The sequence below is a fragment of the Struthio camelus genome, chromosome 1 (genome assembly GCF_040807025.1).
Source record: "Struthio camelus isolate bStrCam1 chromosome 1, bStrCam1.hap1, whole genome shotgun sequence".
NCBI classification, from domain to species: domain Eukaryota; kingdom Metazoa; phylum Chordata; class Aves; order Struthioniformes; family Struthionidae; genus Struthio; species Struthio camelus.
Genome location: NC_090942.1, coordinates 212,198,154 through 212,214,175, shown reverse-complemented (window position 1 = coordinate 212,214,175; position 16,022 = coordinate 212,198,154). Strand labels below are relative to the sequence as shown.

The window sequence follows — 16,022 nt, the reverse complement described above, 5'->3', positions numbered from 1 at the left end:
GTTGGCGGGAGCCTCCCCCGGCTGGGGGTGTAGCTGGCCGAGGCTCTTTGCTGCCAGAGCACCGCTCCTGTGGCCGAGCATAGCAGCGGGGAGCTGCATCCTCAAGGCCGTGCACGTGGCTGTGCGAGCTGGGGCTGCATCGGGGAGCACACAGGCAGCCTGAGTGGGGAATGCTTATTTACCAGCTGCCTTTCGGCCTGCTGCCACTGCTGCTCCATCCTCTCTAGCAGCTGCTGGTCGATGAGGATGGTTTGCCCGAGTGCCTGAAGGAGGGAGAGAGAAAGAACCCAAGCCTGAGAGTGGCTGGAGCCAGAAACTGCCGGGGCTTGCCTTTGCCTTTGCCTTGGTGCGTGCCGCGAGGCGTCGCGGTCGGAGCCCGCGGAGCCTGTGGAGCTGGAAATGAGAACAAGCAGGCGCAGACAGATTTTGCCCTGCAAGCCACTGCAGCTTCAGAGGCACCAGATGCCCTTTGCCTTCCGGGTGATGACAGCACGAGCCACCCTCTGCCCCCACAGCAGCACGTGAGGCCTGGCTGCCTGCTGCATGCGGCCAGAGAGCCCCGAGACCCGCGTGGCCGGGTGCGCGTGGAAGGGGAGCTGCGCCGAGGCACTAGCAAGGCCGAGCACAAACGAGAAGGCAGCTGTGGCAAGAGCTGCCTGTGGTCGCCGGGAGTAGGGAGGTGGCCAGCATGTCCTTGCTGCTGAGCAGAGGCCCTCTGCACTGTCTGGCTCAGGACTGTGCATGCCGGGGCGCACGCATGAGCAGCCTTGTGTGGGACTAGGGGCAAGAGCCTGTGTTGGGCGGCTCTGCTACCTGAAGGCGCAGCTTTTGCTCTTCATTGCCTTGCCGAGGGCCTTCCTCGGTGGCTGCCTCGTGCTGCAGCGCTGGCACGGATGCCTGTGAAACGAGAAAACACGTGTTGCTGCGAGTGACGACGACATGGCGAGACCAGGGAAGTACCTTCTCAAAGGTGGAGGAAGAGTGAGGAAAAGAGTCTTCTCAGCAAGACGGCCATGTGGAAGGGGTTGTTTCTAGGTGTCTTAGCCGTGCTTGCCTTGCACGCGTGCAAGCAGCAAAGCGCTGGCCTGGGCTGGGAGCTGGCAGGCGCAGGCGGCAAAGAGCCTGCTGGGAGGGAGACGGGAGGCCTGCAGAAGCTGGCAGGGCCAAGCCCGCTGCCGGGCAGCTGGAGTGGGAGCCCAGGGAGCAGGGCACCGGGGTTTGTGGGGTGAGCTCTGGGAGCTGCGCATCTGCACCAGCTTACCTCTGCAGAGCTGGTCTTCTTGAAGACGCTTGCCAAGGCTTGAAGGCCTTTGGCGAGCTCCATTTCTGGAAGGAAAAAGCCCAAGGTGAAAAGAGACACCGCAGCCCACAAGCGTTTGGGCCTGCTGATGGGGCGCCCTCTGACAAAACCCCCAAGGACAGCAAGAGCAGGCACAGACGTTCAGGCCTGCTCTTGCCAGCCCTCCTTGCCTCGGTGGACAGCCCTCCTTGCCTCGGTGGGGAGCTCTTCCACCCCCACGCAGGCAAGGACAAAGCCGCGGGCAGAAAGGCCTTTGTCCCGCGTCCTGCGCACCAGGTGAGCCAGAGAGCCTGGTGTCAACTGCCCAGGCGGGCTGCCAGCCTGGGGCTCAGGCCAGGGGGCACCCGCCAACCCTCTGTTCCCTCTCCACGTGCACAGTGAGGTCGGAAAGCTCTTCCCTTCCAACAAAAGACCCTGCCTTCCCTTCACGCTTGGCTCTGCGGCCGTCAGCGGGAGCCCAGTCCCGCTGTGCACCAGACCTCACCCTCCAGCCCTGGCGGCCTACCCAGGGCGATGGCTTGGTCCATGTAGGCGGCCAGGTCCTTGACGTATTTGCAGATGTATCGGACGGCCGCCTCTATGTCCTCGTCGCAGCTTGGCTCCGAGGCACAGCCTTCTGCTGCAGGGGGTTGCTCTGTGACAGGGGGGCGAGGAGGAAGATGGGAGGAGAGGAGAGCCCAACTGATCGGTGCTCCTGCCAAGCACAGCCGTTGCCTCCCCTACGCGCTGCAAATGCCGTGGAGTTTCCCAAAGCACCAGAGGAGCCAGGAAAACAGCAGCAGCAGCAGCAGGGCAGGATGGCCTTGCTGAGTCCCGGCAGGGCTTCCCGTTCCTGACCCGTCTGCCCATGGCCTGCCTTGCAGGCAGCCCCCAGATCCCTGCTTGCGCATCTGCCCCAGCAGGCCCCAGATCCCTCCTGGGATCAGCGGGTGCTGGCGCCCTGCAGGCACTGCCCGCTGCCAGCAGCAGCCTGGGTCATGTCTGTTGGGGCTCTTCTCCTGGGCATCTTTTGTCACCTCTGTCAACCCTGCTGCAGGAAACCGCTTCCCCAAGGCATCCTGGGCACCCCACACCCACGCTACCTCCCAAGGCCTTCTCACGGCTATGTCCAGGTTGTCCAGGAAGGGATGCCCTTTGCTGCCAGCTGCTTGGCTCAGCCCAGCACCCCTGCATGCCCATGTCGTGCCAGCCTTGTTGCGTGGGCACCCAGGCAGCTCGGGGCTTACCCGTCTCGCCGGTGTCTTCCCCACAAGGCATGCCCCTTTCCTCAGGGCTGGGCACCCCTGCGTCGAGGCTCTCCTCGGCCTTTGTGGGCACCCCTGCGTCGAGGCTCTCCTCGGCCTTTGTGGACAAGGGCGGGAAAGACAAGGGCTCAGAGAGGAAGGAGAGAAGGTGTGGAGGCGATGGATCTCGAGGGAGGCTGGGGGCTCTGGCAGGCAGAGCCAGATGGCAAGCCAGGGCTGCTGGGGCTGTTGCGGCGGTGCTTGCAGCTTCCCGGGCGCAGCCCCTGCTCCAACAGGAGGCGTTTGGGACGTGCATGGAAGGCAGCCTTTCCACAGCTGCTCCTCCCAACTGCTGCCCAGGCGCTCTCTGCCTTTGGGACTGAGCTGCCTGCTGCCTTTCTCCTCCGCTGGCCAACGGCAGGAGGGCGAGCAGGCAGCAGGCCAAGGCTGGGTGCAGCCGGGCCGGGCCGGGAGGGGAGCGGGGACCCTGTGCCCTGGGCTTGGGGGCTCTGCCGCTTGCCAAGGCGGGCACGGGTGTCGCCGCAGGGGCCAGCTGAGACCTGTGTGACGGGGGCTGCCCTCACTCACCAGGTGTTGGCCGCTGACTGGGCCGGAGGCACTGGTGCTGCTCTCCCCTTGCTCGTCCACAAGGCCCGTGGGCACGCTGCAGCGACGGGAAGGGCAAGGCAGTGAGCAGAAGGGTGCAGATGACAGACTCAGGCCTCCTCCAAAGTGCAGCCGGCTGGTGTGCCGGGCACAGCCCTGGGGCCACCACAGTTTGCCTCGCACTCCCGACTGCCGGGGGGCTCAGGCCAGCTTCTCCTGGCCTTGTGGGCAGTGCGGGTGGAGGAGGAGAGCTGAGCTGAGGCTCAGCCCTGAGGAGGGCCAGGAGAGGCAGCTCGAGGTGAGCTCGAGCAGGCTGTGATGTGCCTCGCCTGGATGGGGGCCCAGTGCAGCGCGTGTGCTTTGGGCAGGGCCATGCGGGGAGGATGTGTGTGCCGGCTGGCTGGCTGGCCAGCCCGAGGGCATGCTGGGGTCCACTGAGGAACAGGGGGAACGATCTGTAGGAGAGAGCTGGACAGAAATGGCTTACATGGCAGCAAGGGTCTCCATGGGCTTCTGGGCCTTCTTGCCTTTCTTCTTGCTGGAGCAAGACTGGCTGGCTGGCAACGGAAGGAGTGCAAAACCCCCAGGTATGAGCGCCGGTGCCTGGCTGCCCCGGCAGGAGCACTGAGGGTCTCAGGGCTGCTGTGGGCAGGGGCCCTCCATCCCTGCCTGGGCTCCCTGCTCCAAGAAGCCCCTCGGAGGGGCCTTGACTCAAGGCAGGCAGCGTACCTCCTGGGGAAGCCACCTGCCTGCCCTTAGGATGTTGCTCGAGGAGGCTGGGGCAGGCCGAGCGCCCCTCAGCCATCTCTCCCCGCTGGGCTGCCCTGCTCTGCCAAGGGAGGGATCCCCAGCGGCATGTGGAGAGCTGCTGGCTCTGAGGACTTTCTTACCCGCAGAGCATCTGCCCAGCTGCCAGAGACGAGAAGACAGGCCCCTCAGCCAGGTCTTCCTTGCCTTCCGAGCTGGCCACGCGCGGGGCAGGCCGTGCTCGTCAGGCTGGCTGGGCTCCCCCCAGAGCAGCGCAGAAGAGGACGAGGGAGCTGCTGCGCCCGAAAGCGCCGCAGCAGCCTCGCGGCTCTCGCAGTCCAGCTCCTCGCGCCAGTGCCTCTCGGGGAGCTGGAATCGGACTCTCTTGGGGGGGTTGTTTGTCCTCCCGTCCTCACGCAGCATGGCTGCGACGACGATGACTCAGAGCCCACAGGCTCTGAGTCGGCGATGCCAAAGGGAAAACACAAGTGGTGAAAGTGCTGCTCCAGGTCCCAAGGCGCAACCGCAGAGCAGGCCCTCTCACCACCTCCCACCTCCTCGGTTGCCCAAGGAGTGCAGCACCACACCAGCAGCTCCTGGCAACGTGATCAAGGCCACTGTGACCCGTGAGCGGCAGCGCTGAGGCGTGAGGGAGCAAAGGCTGCTGGGAAACTCCAGAACCACCCAACTGGCTTTGATATGCAAATATGCCAGGGACACGTGCCCAAGCGCCGATGGTGGGAACACGTGGGAGGCTCTCTCGGAGCAAAGCTGAATGCATTGCCGTAGCGCAGCCCACGGCAGATGGCTGGGGAGCTGGTCTGCCAGGGCGGCGAGGTGCTCTCTCCTTGCCCAGGCCCCGCAGGCTTGCTGAGCGCAAGTCTTCCCGCCTCAGCTGGAACAACTGGAATTCCTTCTACGTCGGAGTCCTCATCTCTAACATCCTGAAAAAACAGAAAAGAGGCAGGCCTTTTATAAAGTTTGTAGACCAAATTTTTCATTCTCCCAGAGATACAGCACATAAAGTTTGAGGAAAGTGCCTTTCCTGGGGGAGGGGAGAAGGGGACCCAAATTGAATACCTACTTAGCTGTAGCACACACTTGAGGGGGCTCCAGGCTGGAACTGTACAGTGTGCAGCTCCAGCAGAAGTGTGGCTCTCGACCTTGCAAATCCCCAAAGGAGCACGCAGGCCTATAGCTCTGCACGTCTTAGACTACGGACTCTTCACAAGTACAACGCGGTCTTTGTATTTTTCTGAGAGACCCACTACCAAAACCAAAAAAACCCCAACAACAAAGAACGAACGTGCAGACCCTTGCTGCTGCAACCAGCAGCTTGGGAACTTGGGCTGGTTTACGCTGAAGTTTTGACCAGCTACTTGTTTCCAGATCACAAGGTAGCAGAAGGCAGCTCTGCAGCTGTACTCCTGCCAGATGCTTCTCACCTCTGAGTAAGACTTAGATGAATTCCAGGAGGGCTGTGGTTGCAACGACCTAAAGGCGAGAGTAAAACAAAGGCAGTATTTTTAAGGGGCTCGTGTGACAACATGCAAACAATGTCATGTAGATCTTGTCACACCAAAACCTGCTGAGCAGGCATGTCTTCTGTAGAGGACTGAAAACGCACACCCACGCACACGTGCACGCACACAAACCCCCCCCCCCCCACACACACACAAAGCAAGACAAGCCAAGGTCCTTGGCCGATAAAAGAGAAATTAAGCCCTTCCGAGAACCTGGCGGCTCCAAGGATCTGACCTCCGCAGGCATTAGCGAGTGCTTGCCCGTCTGACTGCCAAACCCACAGAAACTTTGGGTTGGATGAAGAGAGACTAGGAATGGAATTGATTGTCCTGTACGTCTCACATTTAATGGACACAGTGATGCACTGGGTAAGCCCGATGATGTCTAGGCAGTATTTTAGGTCACTGGCTGAGGCTTTTGCATGTTAATTTTGCAGTATCTGTCAAAGAAAAGGAATAGCTATACCCTAGTGCCACAGGAGGTAAAATAAATGTGCCAGGAACATCGACCTGGAACGGGCAGTAGGCAACATCTTCCTGCATACTGTACCCAGTTGCTTCAGGAAGAAGAAGAAGGCGACTTAATAAGCTCTACTCGATGCAGAACGTTGGCAGCCGTTAAAAAGTAGACATGACAGACATGACAGACAGCAGTCAAACTGCTAAACACAGGCTAACACACTCTTTACATCAGGGCAGAGCGCTTTGACCAGTGCTTTGATAAGACCTCAACCTAGATGACACGGCAGCAGAAGACCTGTGGTATGACAACAGGAGAGCAACAGAGTTCCAGTACGTTGCACATACCATTCCCCTTCCTTTACCGCAACAGGAAGACGGTCTGTAGCTATGAGGATGCTCCAAATGAGGCCACAGCAGGCAGTGCCTTTGCCTAAGATTAATGGAAGCAGGAGCAAGACTCTGAGGGAGAAGATAACTTAATAATTGTTGTCTCCTAGAGAATATTACAGGTCTGTCCAAAAACGAATTCCTTGTTGTCAATCAAGAGGAACCTGAGGGGCGTAATGCCTCAGCAGCCAGCATCCCTTGACCTCTGCATCACACACCAGTGATGCTGGCCAAGCCAGTCTTGATGCTTGTGAAGCTGTGAGTATGAGAGTGGGAGTGGGGAGAATCCGCTTGCTTCGAAAGTCAAACGAAACAAAATGATCTTCCCTTTCCATAATGTCTCCCACTGAGCCCTGATGCATTATATCCCTGTAGGGAAAAGAAAAGCCTCCCGACAGCATGATGCTGACGATGCTGCAGAGTAACCAGTCCCTTTTCACACCAAAGTCCTCTCACAGACTGTCCTTCTTGCTAATCTGTCTTTCCAAGGCGAATTACTCAACCACCGGTCTGATGGTTGCACATCCCTGCACAATATGTAAGGAACAAGAAGTCAAGCTCCACCAAGCAGACAAATATACACACAGAAGGCAAAATGGAAGAAGATGATCTCTGCCCCGTGCACATACCGCCGCATTCCCTCGTCACTCCGACCAGCTTTTCGCATGCACCAAGATGGCATCTGAAGGCGGTGTAAATAACCTTATTTACATTTTAAAGGAATGCCTCTGATCAGCAGCCCAGCTGAGGTAGGATGCAAACATCCCCACAAAGTCCGGATGCCCACTTTAAATTGCCTAGGGTGTTATGTTGTTGCAATAGCTGTATACTGCGCTGCCTGGGCTCAAAGCACAGCCCCCACTGATTTCAGCAGCGCTGCTGGACGCAAACTCTTCCTCCAGAATCCCCAGTCAGACAGGAAGCAAATGAAGAATACATAATTAGCAAACGCTCCTCAGACGTTTCCCTGTAGCGCATTAGGTACATTACAGCACAGCGTGTGAAATACAGGCAGGGAAACAAATCAGCTGGCAAGGGCACCGCTTCAACTGCTTTCACCGTGAGCTTGTCCTTCTCCTGCCTTGTCGTGTCCTGCTTGCTCTAAAACTCTGCCTTGTACTGGGCCCCTTCAGCTCAGTCCTCGATGAGAGCATTCAGGAACTCCGTCCGATGCACCTCCTCTTCTCTCTGTAGCAGGTCCATCTCTCTGGTCGCCTGTACTTCACTGGACTTGTCATTCTTCCTCTCTGCCTGGATCCGGTGGGGCATGGGGCGGAACTGGGAGGAGAGAGGTTTTCTGCGGTCAGCGCTGGGGGACAGGATCCAGGGTTATGCCTGCGGGAGCCCTGCTCCGAGCTAGCTGGAGCAAGCACGTGGGTGCCTGGACCTCCGAGGGTTTTGTGTATTGGCGTTCTGGCAAGATTCTCCATATGTGCTTACTCAGAGGATGATAACTGCACCCAAAGACAGAGCATATTCCCTTAGATGGCAAAAGGCTCCCTTCAGCTTCAGAAAGAACATCCTACCTGAGTCCACACCAGAATCCCTTGGTCCCACACAAAGCTAAATACGAGACTCCCGTCCCAGAAGCTCTTCTAGGCGTCACATGGGCACATGCTTGAGAGCAACTGCACCACGTGTACTGGAAGGGAAAGAAAGGAAGGAAGGAAGAAACGGAAGCAGAAACAAAGAAAGGACTTAAAGCACAGAGAGATGCATCCAGAATGCAAAGGAAGATCTATTCCTCACCGCTGTGATGGACTTGAGAGCAGCAGAGTCGTATTTTGGAAATTCCTTGCATTAGTTTTCTGAGTGGGAGTGACCGAGGCGTGAGCTCACTCAGCCCTTCGCAGCCAGCAGGTGATGCCGACATGAGAGACCCCACTGGAGTGCTCATCTGGCTGGCGCCATGAGCACCGCATGTTCCTTCACAGGAGCGAAAATGCTCTGAAGGATCACAGTAGAAGATCACATTACGAGTAAAACTCTGTTGTTGTTAATTCAAGGTTTTTATTAATAAGTACAAAACAACAAGTATGCCATCATCACCGTGGTTAGGCTCAAAATTCACAACCTCTGTGACAAGGGTAAGGTGGGACGATGACAGCATAGGCTCCAGATATCTCCTTTCCTCGTGTCACCACTTTTCCATGTGTCCTGTCTCTGTGTCCCAATCCCCATCCTGCTGCCTGCCCCTGTCATACACTCCCTCCCTCTCTGAGAGAGAGCTTTCTCTTCAGCTCTCTCAGCCCTCCCCTTTACTGCCACCGAGTGAGCACTTGCTCCTGTAAACTGCATGTAAGCACGGACAGTTTTTCTTTGGACAGAGGGACCCAAACGCAGCCGCTATGTTGTTGCTTCAGCCCTTGCACATATATGGACACGCACCTTTTCCCTTCCCTTGGGGAAACACTGACGTACCCAAGAGAGAAGTTAAAAGGGTTCAAAAGTGGCGAGGATGGCTGCAGGGTTACGAGGGACTCTGAAATTAAGTCAGAGCTGCATGATTACAAGGAAGGAAGAGGCGAGGGGAAACATGAGAGGATAATGTTCACGGGAAAGATTTTGGAAGGGACGGGCTAACTTCCCACGCTGCTGGAAGGGGCCTTTTCCAACACTCCTGCACCTCTCTTTCTTCCGGAGCAGAAATGGGCTTAGGTCCCGGCTTCTTTCACCTGCTTTCCTGTATCAACCTAAAACTGATATTGCTCACATGGGCTACATCTTGAGCACCTGAAACAAGGAATTGTTTTCATTTAGAGCAGTTTAAACTACATCCAAGGTTGGTGCGGCTCTAAAAATATCGCGCCGCTGCTTTTCTCTTCTAAGTGCACGGTAACAGTTTTGTTAGATAGTCCACGTTCCCAAAGACTAATTCGCTGCAAAAGAGTCAGGCTGTGCTGTCGTTAGCTTGGGGAGCGTGGATCGCGGGCCCTCCACGTTGGGGTCCTCCTGCTGACATATTGCAAATGGCAAGGGATTGACTGGGACTTGGCCTACAAGGTCAAAGCAGGTAGGAAGAAAGCTTTGCACCTGCGCAGCAGTCACACGAAATGCTCTGGCTCCTGGGTGCTTAATACAGAAGCAGTAACACGATCCTGAATTCAAGCTACTGACGCATACCGAGTTTAACGCTACTCGCAGCACCTGTGACAGAAAAAGCAAGGGGACACAGAAGAAGTGAGACATGCAGAGGTGTGGAAGGAGAGGCTAGCTGCAAGAAATGGCAGTTGCTGTGTTCCCTTTTGTGTGTGAAAACCTTGCCAAGCCTTGGCACGATTTCACAAAGGTGCATTTATTGCAGGACATTGCAAAGAACACTTTCTCTTTTTTCATCTACAGTCATTGAAAGACCAGGCGATTTTTCTCACTTGGTCGCTAGCTGCTACAAGTTGAACGTGGAAGTGGGCTCCCTCGTGTGCCGCTCCAACTCATTGCCACAGGATAGGGAAACTAGTTTCTTTCCATTGCAAGGCAAGATACAGCTTTTGGAATGTCCTTTCTTTTTCTCTGGCTCTATTGTCTGACTCAGACAAGCCTTCTGAGTATTCATGGCCAGAAGATGGAAGAAAAATCCTGGGCGATACAGCATTGCCAACACTTGCTGTAGTCACAAGCCGAGGTTTGACCTCTGTGCAAAGAACAGGCCCCAGTTCTCTTGTTTTTCACGCAGATAACCTAGGGGCACAGATGCAGAGAAGCCCGTCCTGCAAAGAGAGCCAAAGGCCATTTGACAAACATAAGAAGAGTTCCTTCCTGCCAAGAGTTTGCTTCCTTCCCTTTTATTATCAGCCAGCATCAAAGATGTAACTCCTTCCCGTTACCTCTGCCAGAGCTGGGCTTGTTGGTTTTATCCGGCGTGCTGGCACTGCCACTAGTAGGAGTGCAGGACTCCCCGTCTTCGCACTGTTTTAGCTCTAGCCACACCTAGGTACAGTGCTTCTACTTTTTCCCAGGGCCACTATTTATCTCACAGTGACTGTCGGCTCCACTGAAGAGATGTCTGTCTTTGCTGGCTGGAGGCTGGAGGCTGATGGAAGGGCACGGGGGCCACGTAAGTTCTTCAAGTTGCCGTGTTGTGGCCAAGCTAGTCGGTAGGACGGGGCTGTGGAAGGAAGCCTCTGTTCTCTAGGGCCAGGAGATTCCCTGCATACGTTGAGCAAAGCCTTCAGCTCCGATCGGAAACTGTCACTGAGCCAGCAATAGAGGAAAGGGTTGTAGCAGGTGCTGCTCATTGCAAACCAGTGAAAGGCGAAGTACCAGGCACTGTTGGTGCGCACGGTCTGGCTGGAGAGGAGGACAACGTAGCAATTTAAGGGAAACCAGCAGGCCGCAAAGAGGATGGCACCGAGCATCAGCATCTTGATAGTGGTCGCCGCCTTTTTGCGAAGGGCAAAGTACTGCTCAGGGGTGCCATCCCCCATGACATGGCGCAGCCCGAGTTTCTTGGCCACTGTCACGTAGGCAGCAGAGATGAGGACAAGCGGCAGGACCTAGAGCAAAATGAAGGTTGTTAAGCCTAGATACTCCCAGTAGAGGGCAGCTGGCTCGGGGAAATCTGGGAGACAGAGGCACCGCGCAACTTCCTCACTGCAATTGAAGGCGTGGGACAGCAGGTGAGAGGGCATATGCCAGGGCACTGCAGCAGGAGCAAATGAGAGAAAGAGGAGGAGGAGGGCTCATGTCATAAGACCCTGAGGCAGAGCCTTCAGTTATGCCAATGTGTCATAGCTATGGGTCCATAGTCAGGGGTCTCTGTCCCACTCTTACCAGCGTAAAAGGTGTGTTGAGAAGTGTCATCATGATGTCAGCTACGGCCAGCTTCACGATGAACAGGCCGGTGGCAGAGTGCATCCTTTGGTTGTGGATCGCAACGTGGCAGACCAGGACACTGCCGAAGAGCGAGAAGATGAGGCTACAGGAGTATGCCGCAATGAGCAGGGCTTTGGCTGTGAGATTCCGCAGTTGGGCTCCGTCTCGACTCCTGCCCACGAAGCTCTGCCAGTCAGCCAGGGTGTAGTCTTCCCAGGAAAAGACACTGGAAAAGTTTGGGAGTGCAAAAGGCTCTTCAAAACTTCTGTTAAGGGGTAACTTTCCCGATGTGGCAAAGGCATTAACTAAGGAGCCAGACAAAATGAAAAACCATTTCTGAAAGGCTGCTCTGCTCTTCCGAGTCAGAAACATGGCATTTACGATGCAGTACAGCACACGGAGTCAACAGGAGACTTGCAGAGCAGTCGTTCACTTGCCTGCGCGCTAACGCTCTTCCTGGCTGTAAACGATGCCCAAAGGCCATTGGGGAAGGCAGGACGCAACGCACGTGCCCGGCCACAGCGCTGCTCTGCTGTGCGCTCAGTATGTGCTTCTCTCTCTGCTTCTTGCTGCCTTTATACCCAGCTTCAGCAAGCTCCCGTCTTGCACAAGCTCTGAGCAAGGATCTCTGCCCATCGGGCTGCACAACATTTCTACTCTGACGTGTTCATTTCACGCGCGACTACCTTCCCCCAGGGCACTACTCCAAGGTCAACGCATCTGCTCGCTAGGAGAAAGACAAAGCCACTCTCTTCAGCCTTCAGCATCCTTTCATGCTGTGCACAGCCATTAGTGAGTTGCTGCAAATTCTGCGCTGTTTATCCACCAGCACTGGGTGGGGCAGCGGTGCTATCTTCAAAAGGAAATTCCCAATTCAAGTTCCGGCGTCGAGATCTGGCAGGCAAGCTTCGGCCTGGCCATAACAGCACAGCATCTACTAACTAGCAGACCAACAGGGCTATGGCAACAGATGGACAGCGAATAAGCAGCTGATTTGGAAGCTTTCCTCTCACTCCTCTAGCATGGCAAAGCTTTCTGTTGGCAGGGATTTTCTCCTGGCCAAGGGAATACAGATTGGATCCTCTTGGAATACAGATTGGATCCTAAGTGGTGCGTTCTAGGTTTTGTACAAATACAGGTGTAGTCACAAACAGGTGCTTGTAAGGAAAGGAGGACTAGAAGGGACGGCCCCGACCAGCGAATCCAACATGCACAGCGACAAGCAGCCGCACGCTGGGCGTTGAGCACTGAGGAGACCTGCAGTGTGTTTCTTCTCCGGCAAGGCATGAGGAACTATCAGATCAAGAGCAGAAGACCAAGAGCCAAAATAGCATATACCACAGGATGCTGAGGGCCTTCACCGCAGGCTGGTGAAGGTAAGCACAGGTTGCAGTCTCCTTCCCTGGAGAGATTCAAAACCCACCCGGACGCAATCCTGGGCAACGTGTTCTAGATGACCCTGCTTGAGCAGCGGGGTTGGCCTAGATGATCTCCAGAGGTCCCTTCCAACCTCGGCCATTCTGTCATCCTGTCATCCTGTCGTTCTGTCAAAGTCTGCTCACAACCTTTCTCAGCTCTCGCTTTTGCTGGAGGCACCCTGACGTGGTCTCCCTTTTAGCACAGGGGAGCAGAGTCTCTCATTCGAAACACATGCCATGGGCAGTTTCCCAAGCCCTCGCCGAGCTGAAAGGCTTCATGGCCACGGCCGGGCTCTGACAGGTCGCTGCAAGCTGTGCTTCCAGCTCTTGATAAACTCGCACAACCCCTCAGGGCAGCAAAAAGTGTTTCCTGCTCTCCGTATCTCCACTCCTCGGTTGGAAATGTCCTGTTCAAACGCTCTACGGTAGAGGCTTTCAATTCACTATGAGCAACCACATGGTGAGTACTGTATGGCTTTAACAGCTTGATCAAAGGCTGCTTTAAAAATGCTTTTCTGCAGTCAGTTGGTAATTTTGGAGGTTTGTGCCCCTGCTAACAATAGCTTTAAAAGCCCCAGCCGTTTCAGAACCTGCTTTGCCTTGTAGACCTTTGACTCAGGCACGCTTGGATAATAGGTCTGTCTCCACGAGGCTGTACCGGAAGACCATGGCTGCGTCTGGAAAACTGGTGCGTGTGCACCACGTCTGGAGGGGAGGAAAGCTTAGCGTGCTTTTTGGGTCAGCCTGGCAGGAAATCTCCTCAGTGCTGCAGGCTGCAGGAGCTGCCATTTGCTCTGCAAGCTGAGAGAAGGGAGAGAAGGAAAGGAGAAGAGCTCAGAGGGCAGGACGAGCTCTCTGCCCACTCCCCCTGTGCTCCCTGGGCTGCTGGCCAGCACTGTGCAACGCAATCAGTTGGGGATGTCCGCCGGGCACTGCCAGGACAGGACAGCCCTGCCTGCCAGAAGAGCTCCAGCACAAAGGACCCGACTCTTTCTGCCGGCTGTCCTACATGCCAGCTGAGCATGGGTGGGAATGTCAAGTGAGGCCCTTTTGCCCTGGGCTCTGCCTGGGCCGCAACAGCTGCCAGGCAGGCGACACTTGCAAGGTGGCTGCTCACCCACCAGCAGCTCTGGGGAGCCCCTCCAGAGCACCTGGGGCGGCCACCAGTGTTTGGCCAGCGACAGGAGTGCCCCTCCGTCCCCAGGCTGGCGTGGGCTAAGGAAGGACATCCCGGGGCAGCAAGGGGGGCAGCGAAGGTGCTTCAGGGCCGCCAGGAGAGCGCTGCGCGTGCCCTGGGGCACGGAGAGGCAGCCCTTCCCAGGCGGGGGCAGCGCCTCCGTATGCAGGCTCCGAGCAGGCTGCTGGCGCAGCGGCTGCCCGGAGCAGCTCTGCTCTCACCGTCTCCTCAGCTCCGACCTCCAGCTGCGCAGGCCTTCAGGGCTGGCGGTGCAACGGGCACCCAGCTGCTCTTCTTCAGCTGGCCCATCCTGCTCGTTCTCCTCACAGCATGGCAGGTCCACCAGCTGGGCCTTTTCCTTTTGCTGCCAGAGAAAAAGTGACCCAAGCTGAGGCTTCCCCGGCAAGAGCAAGGAGGAAGAGGACAGCAAGAGCTCGGAGACGTTGGTTGGCGGGAGCCTCCCCCGGCTGGGGGTGTAGCTGGCCGAGGCTCTTTGCTGCCAGAGCACCGCTCCTGTGGCCGAGCATAGCAGCGGGGAGCTGCATCCTCAAGGCCGTGCACGTGGCTGTGCGAGCTGGGGCTGCATCGGGGAGCACACAGGCAGCCTGAGTGGGGAATGCTTATTTACCAGCTGCCTTTCGGCCTGCTGCCACTGCTGCTCCATCCTCTCTAGCAGCTGCTGGTCGATGAGGATGGTTTGCCCGAGTGCCTGAAGGAGGGAGAGAGAAAGAACCCAAGCCTGAGAGTGGCTGGAGCCAGAAGCTGCCGGGGCTTGCCTTTGCCTTTGCCTTGGTGCGTGCCGCGAGGCGTCGCGGTCGGAGCCCGCGGGGCCTGTGGAGCTGGAAATGAGAACAAGCGGGCGCAGACAGATTTTGCCCTGCAAGCCACTGCAGCTTCAGAGGCACCAGATGCCCTTTGCCTTCTGGGTGATGACAGCACGAGCCACCCTCTGCCCCCACAGCAGCACGTGAGGCCTGGCTGCCTGCTGCATGCGGCCAGAGAGCCCCGAGACCCGCGTGGCCGGGTGCGCGTGGAAGGGGAGCTGCGCCGAGGCACTAGCAAGGCCGAGCACAAACGAGAAGGCAGCTGTGGCAAGAGCTGCCTGTGGTCGCCGGGAGTAGGGAGGTGGCCAGCATGTCCTTGCTGCTGAGCAGAGGCCCTCTGCACTGTCTGGCTCAGGACTGTGCATGCCGGGGCACACGCATGAGCAGCCTTGTGTGGGACTAGGGGCAAGAGCCTGTGTTGGGCGGCTCTGCTACCTGAAGGCGCAGCTTTTGCTCTTCATTGCCTTGCCGAGGGCCTTCCTCAGTGGCTGCCTCGTGCTGCAGCGCTGGCACGGATGCCTGTGAAACGAGAAAACACGTGTTGCTGCGAGTGACGACGACATGGCGAGACCAGGGAAGTACCTTCTCAAAGGTGGAGGAAGAGTGAGGAAAAGAGTCTTCTCAGCAAGGCGGCCATGTGGAAGGGGTTGTTTCTAGGTGTCTTAGCCGTGCTTGCCTTGCACGCGTGCAAGCAGCAAAGCGCCGGCCTGGGCTGGGAGCTGGCAGGCGCAGGCGGCAAAGAGCCTGCTGGGAGGGAGACGGGAGGCCTGCAGAAGCTGGCAGGGCCAAGCCCGCTGCCGGGCAGCTGGAGTGGGAGCCCAGGGAGCAGGGCACCGGGGTTTGTGGGGTGAGCTCTGGGAGCTGCGCATCTGCACCAGCTTACCTCTGCAGAGCTGGTCTTCTTGAAGACGCTTGCCAAGGCTTGAAGGCCTTTGGCGAGCTCCATTTCTGGAAGGAAAAAGCCCAAGGTGAAAAGAGACACCGCAGCCCACAAGGGTTTGGGCCTGCTGATGGGGCGCCCTCTGACAAAACCCCCAAGGACAGCAAGAGCAGGCACAGACGTTCAGGCCTGCTCTTGCCAGCCCTCCTTGCCTCGGTGGACAGCCCTCCTTGCCTCGGTGGGGAGCTCTTCCACCCCCACGCAGGCAAGGACAAAGCCGCGGGCAGAAAGGCCTTTGTCCCGCGTCCTGCGCACCAGGTGAGCCAGAGAGCCTGGTGTCAACTGCCCAGGCGGGCTGCCAGCCTGGGGCTCAGGCCAGGGGGCACCCGCCAACCCTCTGTTCCCTCTCCACGTGCACAGTGAGGTCGGAAAGCTCTTCCCTTCCAACAAAAGACCCTGCCTTCCCTTCACGCTTGGCTCTGTGGCCGTCAGCGGGAGCCCAGTCCCGCTGTGCACCAGACCTCACCCTCCAGCCCTGGCGGCCTACCCAGGGCGATGGCTTGGTCCATGTAGGCGGCCAGGTCCTTGACGTATTTGCAGATGTATCGGACGGCCGCCTCTATGTCCTCGTCGCAGCTTGGCTCCGAGGCACAGCCTTCTGCT

At 57.4% G+C, this 16,022-nt stretch overlaps 1 pseudogene; it reads right to left on the bottom strand.

The window, feature by feature from the left end:
• Positions 1–8,244: 8,244 nt before the first annotated feature.
• LOC138065618 (G-protein coupled receptor 83-like) lies at positions 8,245–14,176 on the bottom strand (annotated as a pseudogene).
• Between the last annotated feature and the right edge of the window lie 1,846 nt (positions 14,177–16,022).